Below are 517 nucleotides of genomic sequence, written 5' to 3'. Positions count from 1 at the left end.
TTACCAGAAATCTTAAACCCAAAAACCAGGTCTACGAGGGGCAAGAAGGTGAGAACCTGTGGGTGACAAGCCTGCTGGTGTTGACCAAGGCCAAGTGGTGCTTTCTGGCCACACTCGCTCCTTCTAGATGTGCCCAAGGCCCGGAGAAGAAGCTGGGACTCCTACCCGGAACCCTGTAGTAAGCCTTGAATTGTCACCAGCCTGTTCCGGACTGGTGTCTTGATATAGATGATGTTAATTTCGGACATAAATGTCAACGGTGTTATGTGAATGGTCCCTGGCGTGTGCCCTGGCTTGTGATAAATGTCTGGGAAAATGACACGTGAATGAAAAAACAAACTTTTAGAGTATCATGTAGTCATAATTTGAAAACTCCTTCTATTCCTGGTAAAAAGAGCTCAAACAAATGAGAACTTATAGACGATAATGGCGCTTTGTAAAATCGTTTTGAACTCAGTAATGGTGGTATATTAACTTTGGAATTTTCAGATCCTCTTGATTTAAGAGATTACAGTCT

The 517-nt window shown here is 43.1% G+C and overlaps 1 protein-coding gene across 1 annotated transcript in view; it reads right to left on the bottom strand.

Moving 5' to 3' along the window:
* The window catches only part of ARMC9 (armadillo repeat containing 9), a 103892-nt gene that overhangs the window by 52621 nt on the left and 50754 nt on the right, over positions 1-517 (bottom strand). The window lies entirely within an intron of this gene.

Source organism: Pteropus vampyrus, unplaced genomic scaffold, assembly GCF_000151845.1.
Source record: "Pteropus vampyrus isolate Shadow unplaced genomic scaffold, Pvam_2.0 Scaffold423, whole genome shotgun sequence".
In the NCBI taxonomy this organism is placed as follows: Eukaryota; Metazoa; Chordata; class Mammalia; order Chiroptera; family Pteropodidae; genus Pteropus; species Pteropus vampyrus.
This window is presented reverse-complemented; position numbering and strand designations above follow the sequence as displayed.